Source organism: Callithrix jacchus, chromosome 2 (genome assembly GCF_049354715.1).
Source record: "Callithrix jacchus isolate 240 chromosome 2, calJac240_pri, whole genome shotgun sequence".
Taxonomy (NCBI): Eukaryota; Metazoa; Chordata; class Mammalia; order Primates; family Cebidae; genus Callithrix; species Callithrix jacchus.
Genome location: NC_133503.1, coordinates 145946175 through 145965015, shown reverse-complemented (window position 1 = coordinate 145965015; position 18841 = coordinate 145946175). Strand labels below are relative to the sequence as shown.

The 18841-nt window shown below is 36.7% G+C and overlaps 1 long non-coding RNA gene across 1 annotated transcript in view; it reads right to left on the bottom strand.

The window, feature by feature from the left end:
• Positions 1-708: 708 nt before the first annotated feature.
• LOC118151532 (uncharacterized) overlaps positions 709-18841 on the bottom strand; it is a 133594-nt gene continuing 115461 nt past the window's right edge. Inside the window, exon 6 of the long non-coding RNA XR_004739892.3 lies at positions 709-2392. This is a non-coding gene — a long non-coding RNA (uncharacterized LOC118151532). The remainder of the gene's footprint in view (positions 2393-18841) is intronic.

Here is an 18841-nt window from a genome sequence, read left to right as displayed (position 1 = left end):
TGCAGTTGTTTAAAAAAGTAAGCCACTGGATACATTATTTCTTCTAATGTTTGTGTAAGGACCCCTAGTGCTAGACACAGTCTCTCATGCATGTACAGCTGAAAGGGCTTGTGAGGATTTGGAAGTCCCAAGGCTAGGGCAGAGGTCAACTTATATTTTAGTTATTCAAATGCCTGCTGGTGTTTTGTTTCCCAAAGGAGTTGTCATTGGCTCTCTTCAACAGTTCATATGGTGGCTCTACCAGTAGTCCATAGTTAGGAATTCAGATCAGACAAAACTCTGCTATGCCTAGAAATCCACTCAGCTACTTTTTGGTAGTTGATGCTGCAATGGAAGTGATTGTGTTTCACCTTTCCACCTTTAAAGCTCTAGTTCCCTTCTGTAAGAGAACACCAAAATATTCCACAGTTGGTTGGCATATTTGAACCTTTTCACCTGAAACCCAATACCCACAGGTTGTTAGATGGTTGAGAGTTTTAATAGTGTTATTCCAACATTCCCATCTAGAAGGGTTAGATGTTAGTAAATTAACCATGTATTGTAACAGTATCCCATTTTTCAATTGTAAACTCTTAAATGTCAAACGAATGCGTCTCCAAATGCAGTTGGTAAATTTTTAAATTCTTGTGGGAGCACAGTCCAATTATACTGAAACCATGCTGAAGCTTTAGGATCTGTATATTCAGAGGCAAACAACTGACTTTCTGTGTCTGTGAGTATGCAAAAGGAAAGCATATTTCTTTTCTTTTTTTTTCTGGAGATGGAGTTTTGCTCTTGTTACGCAGGCTAGAGTGCAATGGCACAATCTTGGCTCACTGCAACCTGCGCCTCCCTGGTTCAACTGATTCTCCTGCCTAGCCTCCTAAGTAACTGAGATTACAGGCACCTGGCATCACACACAGCTAATTTTTGTATTTTTAGTAGAGACAGGGTTTTACCATGTTGGCCAGGCTGGTCTTGAACTCCTGACCTCAAGTGATCCACCTACCTCAGCTCACCAAAGTGCTGGAATTACAGGCATCAACTACCACGCCTGGCCAAGAAAGCATATTTCAAATCCAATACTATAAATGATTTATGATCTCCAGGAAGAGAAATGGACATAGTATATGGGTTAGCTACAGTGGGATGTATGTCTGCTACAATATTCCAGTTTAGATCTGTGCAAGGAATTGCTCCATCAGGTTCTGGATGTTCATTGTGAAGATGTTGTGGCTCTTCCTTTGCTTCATTTAAAACCAGTCACCACTTATCTGCCATGAGCATGTTTAGAAGAGCCTGCATGCACATCTGCCCAGATGGCACAGTGTGTAGCCAATATTGTGATATTATAAGCCCAATATATCCCACTGGAGCTCCTTACTGATTGACTCCTACTAGATATTGCTCTAGTTGGAACTGCCCAGCTCCAGACTTGCTGATTCCCTGACCAAAATTAGTATCTTGCCTAGTCCAAGAGGGAGACAGTAGCCCTGCTGTCTCCCTGCACTCTGGAGGTGACATCCCCTCTCTTTCCTGAGCTGGGGCAGTAGCTACTATAGGGTTCAGTATATTCATAAACTGTTGGGTTTCAGAAGTTTTCTGTTCCTCCCCTGGGGTGTCAGGATAGGCTTTAGCAGTGCCTTGCATCATTAACTTATTTTCTTTTTCTTTAGCATCCTTATTATGCAGCAACATAAATGTCTCAAAGTAAGATATTTCACCCCATTTGTCTGACCTCGGCACAGCAATTTTAATTGATAAATAGTATGGACATGTAAAGATCCAAAAACTGGTCACAGTTCCTTAGATTCCAAAACACACATTGGCCAGGCTGTGTCAAAATAGAAGATTAATTTCTTTTAGTTATGAGTGGATAACCAAAGTGCTTTCAATCTGATAAAAGTCTCCCTAGAGGACTATTTGTAGGGGTAGATGCAGTGTTGATCATACTGAGTACTCTAAACTTAACAAATATCAAACAAACAGAACAAACAAATTTTCAAAAACAAATATAAATGAATTCCTCAAACAAATGCAAAACACATATCCCAAGAAGTCCTATTATTACCTCCATAGTACCCAAACAAATGGCTACATGAGCCCAAATAGAAGAAATAATAGACTCCTGGCTTAGGGTCCAGCTTTGCTTAACCTTTGAGTGCAACTGTTCCCAATCTCTCTTCTTTCCCAGTAATAGAGGGATGGTGTAGTCTTTGTAGCCAGAAAGGTCCTCAGAGAGTCCCCAGGAAAAACCATACCAGGCAGTTGCTGGGGTCTCCCGATGACCATCTCCTTGCTAGCCATTGGCCACTGACCACAGCTCCATCTCGAGGGAGTCACCAGATTTGCTCCTGGACAGAATGAGGCTCAGCTGCTTGTCTTGGTGGTCCAATAATGAGATGCAGAAATACTGGGAAAGAAAGGAGTTTATTTCTGCAGTTACAATGAGTAGGTCGGAGTAACTCACCAGACCAATTCAAAGTTACAAAATGTTTTCCAGTGCTTATATACATTTTAAGCTCCCTGCCTATGAGTGAGAGTGTACCTACAAGCAGGTGTTTTAATCAATCTACAAGCAGGAATGTTTTAATCAATCTACTTCTAATCTTTATCAAGGGTTTGGGTCTCAATGGCTTTGTTTTTTCATTCCAGCCCTTTTACTTAGGTACCAGTTTCTCCAGTTCTTTAATGTTTAACTTACACATTCATCAGAGTTATAGTAAAGGGTTAGCAGAAACGGACTGTTCCGGTTGCTAATGGAAACCTGGACTGCCACACAGTAGTTAAGCTGTAGGGGACTCAGAAGTTATACACTGATTTTAAACTACGTGGAACTACATCCCTAATCCCCAAGTTGTTCAAAGGTCAACTGCATAAACAAAGAAGTGGGCATGGGAATAAAAGCCCATTTCAAAAGTGCTGATTCTATCATCAGTTTTTTGGAACTAAATGGTTTATGTAGAAAAGCAGCAAGAAGAGAAAAGTGAGTTCGTTCTGTAGGAGAAATCTGATATGTGACCAATCTTTCTAATTTTGAAAGCTATTTAGATCTTTTCAAAAGCAAATATAAAATTATTTGAAAAAACCTTGATAAAGATGCAAGAGGAATCCACATTCTATTTGTGTATAAAAATACTCTTTTAAGCATGTCTTATAGTCTGCCTGAGAAAAAATAAATAGCCCACACACTTCACTTAGGATATATAAAGTATACTTGTAGAACAGATCAGGTTTAAATGGCACCAGGATCCTGCAGTGTTATTTTTTTTAATGTGAAATTGCTCAAGAAAGATAGAACTTCAAAGCAGACACTTACCTCTGAAGAAAGATAGCTTACTGGGATTTTGTGCAAGGATAACAATGATTCTGCAGTATTTAAAGTTCTGTGTAGTGCTATGTTGACAGAAAGTAAGATATGTTGCAATCATGTTTCTGCTGATTGAAATCTGAGCATGAATTGCCTATTTCTGTCTATAATGGATTAGCTTATATCAGACCCAGTACAACTAGAGAATACCCAAAACAACTAGAGAATATAAATAAAAGATACAAAATAACTGTTTGAAGGAATTGATAAGACAGGGAGATGACAAATGCAGAGAGGTGAAACTATTTGCGGCACCTTTAACCTAAGGCCTTTACAGATTCTAAAATGGCTCCTGAGGAGTATAGAAGCTGAGCAGAGCACTTAATAATCACAGAGGACAGGGCGAACACAAATTGGAGATCTGGGTATGCCAAGGAAAGGCTCTGATAAACAGAAGTCTTTTAGTAGGGATTCCAAAAGGGTTGTATGGTATTAATAGAAACAAAAATACATTTATATAAAAACCTAATAGTCCAATATTATTAAATGAATTAAATCCCTAATTCAAACTTTTCACAAATAAAATTTTTGGTCCAGAGTGCTTTAGCAGTCAGTTCTTCAAAACTAGTTAATTCTCTATCTTTCATAGAAGAAAAAGCAACACTTTATAAGTGTTCACAATACCAATGAAACCTTAACACAAAAACTTCAAAAGAACAGAACAAGAAAGAAAAATTATAGGTCAATCTTTTACATGAACCCTACACACAATATTAGCCAACCAAAGCAGGTGATAAAAAAGATAAAATACACTCTGAATGGAGTTTAAAAACACAAAATATTGTATGTTGGCAAGGCTGTGAAAACAACTAGAGATCTCATACACTGAAAGCAGAGTAAACCGGCACAACCGTGCTTGAAAACTGTTAGTATCAATTATGAAACCTTTATGACAAAAGCAATTCCACCCCTGGGTATATAGTTAACAAAGTAAGAGCATATTTGCACAAGTCTTGTGCAAGTGTGTTTCAACTGTCTATAACAGCTAACAACTAGGAATAACTCAAATGCTTATCAACAGAAGAATGGGCAATTTAATGGTAGTATCTTCATACAACAGGATATTATACAGCATGGAATGAATGAATTACGGTAATTGTGACAATACATGTGCATCTCACAGACGATATATTGTGGTATGAGAAGCCAGGAAGATATATTCAAATATTCTATAATTTCATTTATAAAAGACTCAAAAACAGACAAAATTAATTTTTGATGTAAGAAGTTTTGGTAGTAAACACACTTGAGAAGGAGGCTAAAAAGTAACTTGGAAGAGAAATAGAAAGATTGTGTAATATTTAATAATTTGTTTTGTTTACTTTTATGATAAAGATGATTTTTACCTAAATGGTGCTTACATAGTATATTAAGCATAATATACTATGTAAGCTGTACTCAGATGATTTAAAATTTTTCTGTATTGTATGCTTCAGTAAAAACATGTATTTAAAAATTGTTGTCAAAAAAAAAATAATAATTAAATCCATAGATGGAAGAAAATTTGAGGATTACTTAAATCTACATTACAAGTTTATTTTACAAACGAAGACATAAGTTTCAGGTTAGGTAGTGAACATATGAGTGTTTTCACACTGAGAGGATTCATTAAGCTATCTATTATTACCATGTGCATTTTTGTGTACATACATTAATTTTGGAATTTATTTTTAAATTAAGACACTAGAGAAGGGAGAAAAGTCGTATTATTTAAAAAAACAGATTTATAGAGAGTACTTGAAATTAGCTAAATTTTGGCATATATAAAACTCCTCCAATAGTGATATGTTAATTAAGATTGGCAGCAATAGAAGAGAACTACAAACAGCAAGCTGATGAAAAATGTATGTGTGAACTGCGTACTAGGTTTTTCATATTTGAACCACCAGAAATATGAGAAATACATGTTTAAAAGAGTAAAGAAGGTATTAAAAGTAAAATAATATTAGCTAAACTTTATACCTATTAAGCATTCATTGAAAATAATATTCATTAAATAATTTTGACTATTTTTTAAAGGCATGTCTTAGAAAAGTATATTTTATTGAGTTATCTGTTGATTTTTTTAAAAAAGTTTTTTGATGATTATGGCTGGTAAAATCTTCTTGACCAGCTTCACCACTCATAATTCTAGCACAATGCCTGAATAAATTTAATTAACAGATATAAGCAGGACATTATCAGATTAATAGTTTTTAAAGTAATTAAAAATAATAGAACAACACATTTCCCACTGAAAAAATACAAACTACTGGATACACAATGAACTTGATGCTTTGAACTTTGAAGTCAAAGGCTTTTGACTAATATTGTTATGACTTTGTAACACATTCCATCATTTTCTCCTTTAGATTTCTAAAAAATAACTATAATGCAGATCAATATTCAAGGGAAACAAAAACTAGAGGGAAATCCTTTAGTCAATGGTATTATATCTGAAGAGGTTATGTTTATATATAGGGAGATAAGCAAGTTGCTCAAGAATTGTTAAGTAAGATACACCATTGTTGAAGCAGCCATTCAAGAATCGCTAAAGAAATGATTTATGAAATCTTGGATATTCCCAAATATTTGACCTTGGGCAAGATGTATCTTGGTTATCTACATATCTCTATTAGTGAGCAATTATTATAAGAACTAGATATTTATATAAAGATTATGAGAATTTTGCATATATCTATTTTGTCTTATCAAGGCAATAAAATTTTCATAAAATAATATCAAGAACTAAAAAGGAAGAAAAATCAACCTCTTCATTACATTTCACTTGTTTTTTCCATGGAGATCATCACTCCTTTGGGAGTTGAGGAATGTGAGAGGATGCTGTATATAATAAATCTTTACACCATTACTGTTCCCACATTTCTGAATATAGGAAAAAATAATATCCACACAGTCTAGCATCTTTCAAGAGATCTTTTTTCTAAGTTCCTAAAAATTAAGTAAAAGATAATTTATTCTTTTCTAATAAATATTAGATAAAATTATATTCATTTTTAATCTAGATCTTTCTCCCAAAGATAAAACTCAAAAATGAATTACTTTCTAACTCAGATCTCCTAATGGCAACTCTAGAGAGTTTACAAAATAGGTTTAAAAATTTACTGGTTTCAAATGTGACTGTTTTCAACATCCAGCAAGGAAAAAGAAAACCTCCAAATTTAATGTAACCATATGGATGTGCTAACTAAAGATTCCCTAAAATAAAAACTTGAACTCTCCAATAAACATATTATGCTTTTAAATATCTGAGGGTGAAATAAAATTTACATTTGCAATGTGAAAAGTATTAGTTTATTACGATCATTCTTCTTCTCTTTATGCAAAATATTCTGAGAATCATCCTCTAGACTAATATCTCCTTTTTATTGTTTCCCTAACTCTTGTTTGATACATCATTTTTAAGAAACCTAGCCCATTTTGTATATAGAGTTAATTAATTAGAAATTTGAAAACGTACATTCAAGAAAGCTAAAACAATAATTCCAAATATTTTTTAACTTTCTATTTCCCTTAGATAGTTCCACAAGTAAACATTCTGAATAGTGATGGGTCATGGAGAATTATGTTGGTCATGTAAATTGTTTGATAACAGATAATAATCTGTATCATTGTAGAATAAAATCTTAGGGCTTACTGAATAAATGCTCATGAAATAGACCCTGACCCTGAAGTTCAGGTTTCCATTTCCAATAAATAGCAGATCCAAATCTTGTTCCAAAACATACCAATAGCAAGCTGAGCAAGATATTCAGAAAACTGAGGGCACTGCTATAAGTAGTCACTAAAAGAGAGTTGACCAGTATTGCTCTCTTATGCAGCATTTCACTCTTCTTAATGAAGCAGAGTAAATAGCAGGGAAGGAGACACATTTTCCTCATTGGACATCACTACTTTGGTAGCTTTCCAGTCACTATTCAACAGGTCCAATAATTATGGAAGCACTATACCCTTGCCTTACTGGAAATGCCACATTTGAGAAATGGCAAGACAGTGAACAATCCAATCCATCAAGAATTTCAGCCATTTCACCTCAGAAATTTCTTGAATCCACTCGTTCTCCCCATTTTCATTAATAATGCCTATTATAGCAAGTTCCCATTATATCCTGTCTAAAGCATCTGAAATAATCTGCTAACAAGTTTTCTTAAATCTACTCTGGTTCCTCCAAACTGTTCTCTCAATTGCACCCAAAATCATTTCTTAGATAAAAACATATCATTGGTGTGTTTAAAATCCTGGATTGAATTCCCATTGCTATTATAATTACTCCAAAGCATTTAGCATGGACTGGCATAATGTCCTGTCTGGCCTATCACCTGGAAAATTCTCTAGGCTTTTCTTGTAATTAAAACTCAATGATGACTGGGACATAGTGGCTCATGCCTGCAATTCCAGCACTTTGGGAGACCTAGCAGGAGGATTGTTTGAGCCCAGGAATTTTAGACCAGCCTGGGCAACATAGCAAGACCTTGTATCTACATACAAACATACATACATAAATAAGCAAGCAAGCAAGCTAGCTGAGTGTAGTGGTATGCGCCTGTAGTCCCCACTACTCAGGAGGCTGAGACAGGAGGATAGCTTGAGTCCAGGGATTTGAGGCTGTAGTGAGCCATGATGAAGTCACTGCACTCCATCCTGGGCAACATTAACAGAACTTTCTTTTAAAAACTGATAAGCTAACTCTCTAGCTCAGGAAATTAAAAAAGAGAGAGACAAAAGGAATAAATTCAAATAAAATAGAAGGCATAATGCAGGTGTAAATAAAAATAATTCAAGTAAAAAAAAGTTTTAACATAATTAATAAAAGCAACAAACCTTTCACAGGATTAAATAGAAAAGAAGGAAATAATTCTCAAAAATAGTACAGTATATGCAAAGAGGGTTAGAACTACAAAATAAGGGCCTGTGAAGGTCTAGGACATCACTGGACACTACTGCAGACTTTATAAACACCGAACGATTAGGCTACACTTAATTCATTTTTTAAATTTATTTATTCAATAATAAATTAATCTTAATGTACTATAACTTTTTTGCTTTATAAATGTTTTAACTTTTTAAAATTTTTTTGACTCTGTTGCAGTAACACTTAGCTTAAAACACAAACACATTGTACAGCTGTACAAAATATTTTTTCCCTTTATATCCTTACTCTATAAGTTTTTTTCTATTGAGCAGCTATTTTTAACTTTTAAAACTCATCGTTAAAAACTAAGACTCATACACATGAGCCTAAGTTTATACAGGGTCACTATCCTTAGTATCACTATCCCGCACCTCCGTATCTTATCTCACTGGAAGTTCTTTAAGAGTAATAAGAGAGGACACAAACAGATGGAGAAACATTCCATGTTCATGGTTAGGAAGAATCAATATCGTAAAAATGGCCATACTGCCCAAAGTAATTTATAGATTCAACACTATCCCCATCAGGCTACCAATGACCTTCTTCACCAAACTGGAAAAAACTACCTTAAACTTCATATGCAACCAAAAGAGAGCCCGCATAACCAAGTCAATTCTAAGTAAAAAGAACAAAGCGGGAGGCATCACGCTACTGAACTTCAAATTATACTACAAGGCTACAGTAATCAAAACAGCATGGTACTGGTACCAAAACAGAGATATAGACCAATGAAACAGGACAGAGACATTGGAGGCCACACAACATATCTACAACCATACAATCTTTGATAAACCTGACAAAAACAAGTAATGGGGAAAGGATTCCCTGTTTAATAAATGGTGTTGGGAAAACTGGCTAGCTATGTGCAGAAAGCAGAAACTGGACCCCCTTCCTGACACCTTACACTAAAGTTAAGATTAAAGACTTAAACATAGGACCTAACACCATAAAAACCCTAGAAGAAAATCTAGGCAAAACCATTCAGGACATAGGAGTAGGCAAGGACTTCATGACTAAAACACCAAAAGCATTGGCAACAAAAGCCAAAATAGACAACTGGGACCTAATCAAACTCCACAGCTTCTGCACGGCAAAAGAAACAGTCATTAGAGTGAATCAGCAAGCAACAGAATGGAAAAAAATTTTTGCAGTTTACCCATCTGACAAAGGGCTGATATCCAGAATTTACAAAGAACTCAAACAGATTTACAAGAAAAAAACAACCCCATTCAAAAGTGGGCAAAGGATATGAACAGACACTTTACGAAGGTCTGTTCATGAGGCCAACAAACATATGAAAAAATGCTCATCATCACTGGTCATTAGAGAAATGCAAATTAAAACTACATTGAGATACCATCTCACACCAGTTAGAATGGCGATCATTAAAAAATCTGGAGACAACAAATGCTGGAGAGGATGTGGTGAAATAGGAACACTTTTACACTGCTGGTGGGAGTGTAAATTAGTTCAACCATTGTGGAAGACAGTGTGGTGATTCCTCAAGGACCTAGAAATAGAAATTCCATTTGACCCAGCAATCCCATTACTGGGTATATATCCAAAGGATTATAAATCGTTCTACTATAAGGACACATACACATGAATGTTCATTGCAGCACTGTTTACAACAGCAAAGACCTGGAATCAACCCAAATGCCCATCGATGATAGACTGGACTGGGAAAATGTGGCACATATACACCATGGAATATTATGCAGCAATCAAAAACGATGAGTTCGTGTCCTTTGTAGGGACATGGATGAACCTGGAGAACATCATTCTCAGCAAACTGACACAAGAACAGAAAATGAAATACCACATGTTTGCATTCATAGGCGGGTGTTGAACAATGAGAAGACATGGACACAGGGAAGGGAGCACTACACACTGGGGTCTGTTGGGGGAAATAGGGGAGGGACAGCAGGGGGTGGGGAGTTGGGGAGAGATAGCATGGGGAGAAATGCCAGATTTAGGTAAAGGGGAGGAAGGCAGCAAATCACACTGCCACGTGTGTACCTATGCAACTATCTTGCATGTTCTTCACATGTACCCCAAAACCTAAAATGCAATTTAAAAAAAGAGTAATAAAACAACCATGAAGCTGTCATCTCCTGTGATAACAATGCCTTTTTCTGGAATACCTCCTGAAGGACCTGCCTGATACTGTTTTACAGTTAACTTTTATTTTAATAAGTAGAAGGATTAAACTTTAAAATCACTATGAGTATAGTATCATAAACACATAAACCAGTAACCTAGTTGTGTACAATAATTATCAAGTATATATAACTGCATGTGCTATCGTTTTACACAACTGGCAGCACAATAGGTTTGTTTAAATCAGTATCATCACAAATACATAAGTAATGTGTGTTTCACTGCAATGTTAGGAAGCCTGCCAAGGTGATAGGAACTTTTCAGCTCCATTATAATCTCACAGGCCCACTGCTGTACATGTGGTCCATCATCAAGAAAACGCTATTATGCAGCACATGGCTGCATATACATGTATGTATATAATAAACCTGTAAAGACAAAGTAATCATTAGCCTTTCAGTTTGTGGTTTTTTTCTTAGAAAGACAGGGACACAAGTGGGTATTTCATCACTGCTTACATATTGTTTCTTACTTGCAGGAAAAGTACCCTGATATTTATGTTTTTACCCCTTACTATGTACCTATGTATATTACATATGCTGTTCTGTGTTAGTCCAAACTGCACCATTTTGTAAGCTACCTGCCATTTTGCAGACCTAAGTTAAAGTGAAACATTTCACAGGGGTTTGGGCCATGAGTAACATCTTTCCTAACCACCTGACCACAAGGCAGACAAAGGCCCAACTAAAGAAACCTCCCTGTCACTTCTTGCCAGACAAAGGTCCAAGGAATGCCACAATGACATCCCACCTGAACAAGGCCCAGAACCACCTCATCTTGGGAATATTTTATCAATACCCTGCTAGGCAGCAAGCCATACTCCCCAAACCCTCCCATCCATATTTCTAAATTGCCCCAGCCTGTAAGCAGCGGTGAGCTCTGGCATTAGGCTGGTCCCCCACTTCTGTAGATTTTATGCTGGACATAAAGTCTATATTTGCTTTTTAGCCACCCTCTGAGAGTGTGTGTGTATGTGTGTCTTTCTTTTAAACCTTGCCTTCCCTTCAAAACCTAACATTTTGTATGTATAACTTTGCTTCAGTGTGAATGTGTCCCCCAAACTTCATGTATTGAAAACTCAATCTCTAAAGTGACAGAATTAAGAGGTAGGACCTTTAAAAGGTGATTAGGCCATTAGGCCTCTGTTCTTATGAATAAATTAATGCCGGATCCAGGGAGTAGATTCATTATCTTGGAAGTGGGCTCCTCATAAAAGCAGGAGCTCATCTCTTCCCTTTCCCTCTCTCTTCCTTGCTTTCTTTGTTTTGCCTTCTGCTTGGGATGATGCTGAAAGAAGGTTCTTGCCAGATGCAGTCACCTTGATATTTGAGTTCACAGTCTCTAAAACTGTGAGCCAATAAATCTCTCCTCATTAAAATTTACCCAGTTTTTGATATTGTGTTATAGAGTAAAAAGGACTAAGATAAACTTATTTCATATTACACATACAATTTAAAAAAGAAAATGCAATAATGTAATTTATCTAATTACTGGAATGAAGGTAGAAAGGATTGCTGTTGAGTTCAACACTCACTCATAATTTTTAAACTGATAAGAAACCCCTAAGAAACTATATTTAGAAAGAGAATTTTTTAACTTAATAAGTAACATCTCTAAAAAAAAAAAAAGAAAACCCACAGAAAATATGCCTAATGGAAAAACTGAGAAATAAAAATATGCTCTATCCTATCTTCAATGTACTTCAATATAGTACTTCAATGGGGTTCTAGAAAGTATAGCCAAATGTTAAGTTACGAAAAAATTAAAATTTATAAAAATCATTAAGCAGGAAACAAAACCATCATCATTTGGCCATTTACATGACTTTTCTACATAGGAAATTCAAGTAATTTACAGAAGATAATTTTAAATCCATTTTGTATGTTGCTAGATAATACGTAATTTTAAAGAATGATTTCTTATAACATATTAAGAGAAAATTTAATTTTATAAAAGATACCATTTAGATTAGCATCAAGCACTATAATGTGCCAATAAATAAAATAAAATGCATAACAATTTATGGGAAATATTTTAAAATGGTAGTGACTGACATCCAGAAGATTTAAAAAAATGCAAAGTTAAACCATGATTATAAACAGAAAAAAGTTAGTATTTCAAGATGTCAGTTGTCCTCAACTAAATCTATAAATTCAGTGTAATTTTCATCCAAATTCCAATAGAGCTATTCAAGGAAAATAACAAGTTGATTTAAAAATATATGTGGAAAAACAAGAACCAAGAATAACCAAACAATTTTAAAATTAAGATCAATGTGAACTCTGCAGGTATCAGATTCTGTTATAAACTTAGAGTAATAAAGATGGTATGTTATTATTACAGAGATGAACAAACAGAACAATGAAGCCATCTAGACATACAAAAATCAGATTGTGGCACATGTGGAGACATTAAATATGACTCACTTGGCATTATAAGTCCCTGGAGACAGAAATGAATATTCATCATGGGAAGAGAAAATATAATTGGACCTTCACTCAAGCCATATATAAAAATCAAATACGAAGACATTAAAGCATTAAAGTGGAAAACAAAATTTAGAACCATATAAAAATGCAGGAGAACATATTTATGGCCCCAGTAGGGAACTATTTCTTTTTTTTTAATTGTACTTTAGGTTCTGGGGTACATGTACAGGTCATACTGGATTGTTGCATAGGTACATACATGGCAAGGTGGTTTGCTGCCTTCCTCCCCCCATCACCTATATCTGGTATTTCTCCCCACATTATCCCTCCCCACCCCCTGCTGTCCCTCCCCTAGTCCCACCCAACTGACTGCAGTGTGATGCTCCCCTTCCTATGTCCACATGTTCTAATTGTTCAACACCCGCCTATGAGTGAGAACGTGGTGTTTCACTTTCTGTTCTTGTGTCAGTTTGCTGAGAATGATAGTTTCCAGATTCATCCATGTCCCCATGAAGGACACAAATTCATCTTTTTTTATGGCTGCATAGTATTCCATGATGTATATGTGCCACATTTTCGTTATCCAGAGTATTGCTGATGGACATTTGGGTTGATTCCAGGTCTTAGCTATTGTAAACAGTGCCGCAATGAACATATGTGTGCACGTATCATGTTAAATAGAAAGGCCTATAATCCTTTGCATACATATCCCAGTAATGGGATTGCTGGGTCAAATGGTATTTCTATTTCTAGGTCCTCAAGGAATCGCCACACTGTCTTCCATAATGGTTGAACTAATTTACACTCCCACCAACAGTGTAAGTGTTCCTGTTTCTCCACATCCTCTCCAGTATCTGTTGTCTCCAGATTTTTTAATGATAACCATTCTAACTGGTGTGGGATGGTATCTCAATGTGTTTTTGATTTGCATTTCTCTAATGACCAGTGATGATGAGCATTTTTTCATATGTTTGTTGGCCTCATATATGTCTTCTTTTGTAAAGTGTCTCTTCATATCCTTCACTCACTTTTGAATAGGCTTGTTTTTTCATGTAAATTTGTTTCAGTCCTTTGTAGATTCTGGATATTAGCCCTTTGTCAGATGGGTAGATTGCAAAAGTTTTTTCCCATTCTAATTTTGATGGCTGGTTTGCTATAATGATTGTTTCCTTTGCTGTACAGAAGCTCTGAAGTTTAATTAGATCATATTTGTCTATTTTGGCTTTTGTTGCCATTGTTTTTGGTGTTTTAGCCATGAAGTCTTTGCCTGTGCCTATGTCCTGAATGGTTTTGCCTAGGTTTTCTTCTAGGGCTTTTTATGGTGTTAGGTCTTATGTTCAGATCTTTAATCTATCTGGAGTTAATTTTAGTGTAAGGTGTCAGGAAGGGGTCCAGTTTCTGTTTTCTGCACATTGCTAGTCAGTTTTCCCAAAACAATTTATTAAACAGAGAATCCTTTCCACATTGCTTATTTTTTTCAGGTTTGTCAAACACCAAATGATTGTAGATGTGTAGTGTTGCTTCTGAGGCACCTGTTCTGTTCCATTGGTCTATATCTCTGTTTTGGTACCAGTACCATGCTGTTTTAATTACTGTGGCCTTGTAGTATAGTTTGAAGTCAGGCAGCATGATGCCTCCAGCTTTGTTATGCAGGCTCTCTTTTGGTTCCATATGAAGTTTGAAGTGGTTTTTTCCAGTTCTGTGAAGAAGGTCATTGGAAGCTTGGTGGGGATAGCTTTGAATCTATAAATTACTTTGGGCAATATGGACATTTTTACGATGTTGATTATTTCCAACCATAAGCATGGAATGTTTCTCCATCTGTTTGTGTCCTCTCTTATTCCCTTGAGTTGTGGTTTGTAGTTCTCCTTGAAGAGATCCTTTACATCCTTTGTTAGTATTTTATTCTTTTTATAGCAATGGTGAATGGGAATTCACTTTTGATTTGACTGTTTGTCTGTTACTGGTGTATAGAAATGCTTGTGATTTCTATACATTGATTTTGTATCCTGAGATTTTGCTGCATTTGCTTATCAGTTTTAGGAGATTTTGGGCTGAGACGATGGGGTCTTCTAAATATACAATCATGTCATCTGCAAACAGAGACAATTTGGCTTCCTCTTCTCCTAATCGAATACCCTTTCTTTCTTTTTCTTGCCTGATTGTTCTGGCTAGAACATCCAATGCTATGTTGAATAGGAGTGGTGAGAGAGGGCATCGTTGTCTTGTACCAGATTTCAAAGGGAATGCTTCCAGTTTTTGCCCATTCAGTGTGATATTGACTGTGGGTTTGTCTTAAGTAGCTTTTATTATTTTCTGATATGTTTCATCGATACCTTGTTTATTGAGGGTTTTTAGCATAACAGCTGTTGAATTTTGTCAAATGCCTTCTCTGCATCTATTGAGATAATCATGTGGTTTTTGTCTTTGATTCTGTTTATGTGATGGATTATGTTTATATACTCGTGTATGTTGAACCACCTTGCATCCCCAGGATGAGGCCTACTTGATCTTGATGAATAAGCTTTTTGATTTGCTGTTGCATTCTGTTTGACAGTATTTTATTGAAAATTTTTGCATCTATGTTCATCGTGGATATTGACCTGAAGTTTTCTTTTTTAGTTGTGTCTCTGCCTGGTTTTAGTATTAGGATGATGTTGGTCTCATAAAATGAGTTGGGGAGGATTCCCTCTTTTTGTATTGCTTGGAATAATTGCAGAAGGAATGGTACCAGCTACTCTTTGTATATCTGGTAGAAGTTGGCTATAAATCCGTCTGGACCTAGGCTTTTTTCAGTTGGTGGGCTGTTCATTGCTGCCTCGACTTCAGCGCTTGTTATTGGTCTAGTCAGAGTTTCGACTTCTTCCTGGTTTAGTCTTGGGATAGTGCAAGTGTCCAGGAATTTATATATTTCTTCCTGATTTGCTGGTTTGTGTGCATAAGAGTTGTTGGTAGTAATCTCTGATGGTAGTTTGTATTTCTGTGGAATCAGTGGTGATGTCCCCTTCATCATCTTTTTTTTATTGCATTTATTTGATTCTTCTCTCTTTTTTATTAGTCTGGTTTGTAGTCTGCCTATTTTGTTGATCTTTTCAAAAAACCAACTTCTGAATTTATTGATTTTTTGAAGGGTTTTTTTGGGTCACTATCTCCTTCAGTTCTGCTCTGATCTTAGTTATTTCTTGTCTTCTGCTAGCTTTTGAGTTTTTTTAATCTTGCTCCTCTAACTCTTTCAATTTTGATGATAGGGTGTCAATTTTAGATCTTTCCTTGATCCTCATGTGGGCATTTATTGCTATGAATTTCCCTCCAGACACTGATTTAAATGTATCCCAGAGATTCTGGTAAGTTGTGTCTTCATTCGTATTAGTTTTGAAGAACATCTTTATTTCTGCCTTCATTTCATTGTTTATCCAGTTGACATTCAGTAGTCAGTTGTTCATTTTCCATGAAGTTGTGCAGTTTTGAGTTTTTTTCTTAATCCTGAGTTCTAATTTGATTGCACTGTGGTCTGAGAGACTGTTATGATTCCCGTTTTTTGCATTTGCTGAGGAGTGATTTACTTCCAATTACATGGTCGATTTTAGAGTATGTGCTATGTGGTGCTGAGAAGAATGTATATTCTGTGGATTTGGGGTTGAGAGTTCTGTAAATGTCTATTAAGTTCTATTGGTCCAGATCTACGTTCAAGTCCTGGATTTCCTTATTGATTTTCTGTGTCATCGATCTGTCCAATATTGACAATGGAGTGTTAAAGCCTCTCACTATTATTGTATGGGAGTCTAGGTCTCTTTGTAGGTCATTAAGGACTTGCTTTATGTGTCTGAGTGCTCCTGTACTGGGTGCATATGTATTTAGGACAGTTAGTTCTTCTTATTGCATTGACCCTTTTACCATTATGCAATGCCCTTGTCTCTTTTGATCTTTGCTGGTTTAAAGTTCATTTTATCAGAGACTATGATTGCCACCCCTGCCTGTTTTTGCTCCCCATTTGCTCGGTAAATCTTCCTCCATCCCTTTATTTTGAGTCTATGCATGTCTTTTCAGGTGATATGGATCTCTTGAATACAGCACACTGATGGTTCTTGGCTTTTTATCCAATTTGCCAGTCTGTGTCTTTTGTCCATTTACATTAAATGTTAATATTGTTATGTGTGAATTTGATCCTGCCATTTTATTACTGGTTGTTTTGCCCTTTGGTTGGTGTAATTTTTTTCATTGAGACATTGGTCTTTACCATTTGGTTCTTTTTTGCAGTGGCTAATAGTGGTTTTTCCTTTCTGTGTTTAGTGCTTCCCTCAGGAGCTGTTGTAGGGCAGGTCTGGTAGTGACAAAATCTCTCAGCAATTGCTTGTCCACAAAGGATTTTATTTCTCTACCACTTATGAAGCTTAGTTTCACTGGATGTAAAATTCTGGGTTGAAAGTTCTTTTCTTTTAGGATGTTGAATATTGCCCCACTCTCTTCTGGCTTGTAGGGTCTCTGCCGAGAGATCCTCTGTGAGTCTGATGGGCTTGCCTTTGTGAGTGACCTGACCTTTCTCTCTGGCTGCCCTTAGTATTTTTTCCTTTGTTTCAACCCCGGTGTATCTGACAATGATGTGCCTTGGGGTTGCTCTTCTAGAGAAGTATCATTGTGGTGTTCTCTGTATTTCCTGTATCTGAATGTTGGCCTGCCTTGCAAGATTGGAGAAGTTCTCCTGGATAATATCCTGAAGAGTGTTTTCCACTCGGATTCATTCTCCTTATCATCTTCTGGTACACTGATCAAGCATAGATTAGGTCTTTTCACATAATCCCATATTTCTTAGAGGCTTTGTTCATTTCTTTTCACTCCTTGTTCTCTTGTTGCCTTCTTGTTTTGTTTCATTGAGTTGATCTTCAATCTCTGATATCCTTTCTTCTGGTTGATCTATTTGGCTATTAAAACTTGTATATGTGTCATGAAGTTCTTGTGCTATGTTTTTCAGCTCCATCAAGTCATTTATGTTCTTCTCTAAGCTGGTTATTCTAATTAGCATTTCATCTACCCTTTTCTCAAGGTTTTTAGTTTCTTTGCATTTGGTTAGAACATGTTCCTTTAACTCAGAGAAGTTTGTTATTACCCACCTTCTGAAGCCTGCTTCTGACAATTCGTCAAATTCATTCTCTGTCCAGCTTTGTTCCCTTGCTGGTGAAGAGTTGTGACCTCGTGGTTGTGGGGAGAGGCATTCTGGTTTTTGACGGTTTCATTATTCTTGCGCTGGTTTTTTCCCATCTCATTAAATTTATGTAGTTTTTATCTCAGGTAGCTGCTTGGGGTGGTGGCCTTTCCTTTGCATGCCTGCAGAGGCGCTGCTGGGATGCCAAGGGTTCTGTGGAGCTACTGCATCTTTTATTTACTCAGGAAAGTTAGGCCAGCTTCTGCAATGGTGGTTGCCTGTCCCCCTGCCTAGCTGGATTGTTCCTGGTTGCTCTCTATGTGCGAAACTCTGGTGTGAGAGTTTTGTTTCAGTCAGCTGGGCTTTGTCGAGGTGGGGGGACCTGTCCTGCCATGTGGGCTGTTTCCCTCTTTTCAGTTCCCCTTCCCTGTGAGGGGAGGGTAGATCCATCCACTTGACTTTCTGGCTTTCGTGTCAGCCAGTGCTTCCACCTAGATCTATGCTGACAGCCCTGGTGCCAGCCAAAGTTGCTGTTCTGCCCTGTTCAGGTGGCTTGCTGAGACTTTTCAGTCCAGCGAAGATCTCCTGTTCTGTGGGTTGTAGAGGGCTTGGGTGGAGAGCTGTATCCGAACCAAAGTCCCAGAGGGGGAGATCCCCTAGTCCTACGGTCAGTTGCACATCCTGGGTGGGGCCGTGCCCTACCTTGCCTCAACTTGCCCTATTTGGTTTATACCCACTGTCCAACCAGACCCACAAAATGAACCTAGTACCTCGTTTGGAATTGTGGAGACCACTCGGTTTCTGCATCTCTCTGGCTGAGAGCTGCTTTCTGGAGCTGCCTTTTATTTGGC